Source organism: Berghia stephanieae, chromosome 6 (genome assembly GCF_034508935.2).
Source record: "Berghia stephanieae isolate SIO BIC M18660-M18661 chromosome 6, UCSD_Bste_1.3, whole genome shotgun sequence".
NCBI classification, from domain to species: Eukaryota; Metazoa; Mollusca; class Gastropoda; order Nudibranchia; family Aeolidiidae; genus Berghia; species Berghia stephanieae.
The window spans coordinates 48,808,082-48,809,219 of record NC_088365.1 but is presented as its reverse complement, the minus strand read 5'-3'; positions in this window follow the sequence as shown (position 1 = coordinate 48,809,219).

Genomic DNA, 1,138 nt, shown 5'->3' with positions numbered 1-1,138 from the left:
GACGCGTGTGTTGCAATGTTAATGATGATGATGGTGATGATGATGATGATGGTGATGATAATGATGATGATGATGATGATGATGATGATGATGATAATGATCAAAACTCAAAACAACTATATTGAATATTTTTTGATTTTATTTATGCTCGTTTTTATAAAAGGGACAGAATAAATGACATATTATTTCAAATAAGCGACTCTCTCTCTCTCTCTCTCTCTCTCTCTCTCTCTCGCTCGCTCTCTCTCTCAAACACACGTACTGTACATACATTCACAGACAATCAATCTTTCTCTTTGTCGCTCTCCCACACACACACACAGTCTCTCTCTCTCTCTCTCTCTCTCTCTCTCTCTCTTTCTCTTTCTTTCTCTCTCTCTCTCTCTCCCTCTCTCTCCCACCAATGTCGCCCCCCACCCCAACTCTCTCTCTCTCTCACTCTCTCTCTCTCTCTCTCTCTCTCTCTCGCTCGCTCTCTTTCTTTCCCTTGTTCTTTTGACTATTCATCACACCTTCCTATTTATTCTGACCTTTTATTTACCCACCCAACCACCCCCGCATAAGTAAAAAAATAATGAAAGTAAGAAATGGATTGCGCATTAGAAAAAAATAATGCATCGCAAAGTTCCATAATCGGAAAATTTTCAATTATTTCATGATTAATTGCTTAAAATAATAGAAATGAATTGTTATATCGAATTGTTTGTCCATCATGAAGTGTAGAAACGGTCTTTGATCGAAACCAAACTATACCCTCAAAATGAGTTCAACGTCAAAGAAAAACAAAAACAACCCCAAAACCAACCACAAACGATAATAAAATAACAAAAACAAAACCAATCCCTCTCCAACAACAACAAAAAAAACCCCAGAAAAACAAAACAAGCAAAAAAAAAAAAAAAAACAAACGAAAAAAATACCCAAAAAAAAAACAAAACAAAACAAAAACAAAACAAACAAAAAACAAAGAAAAACAACAAACAAAAAACAAACAAAAAAAACCATCAAATAAACAAACAAAAAATAAAATGCATAGGCTACATAGAAAAAAACCCAAACAAATATCTTAAAATAGAATAAGAACCCCTCCAACAAAGCACCCTCAAAAACAGAAAAGAACCCGCCAAACCACAACTCG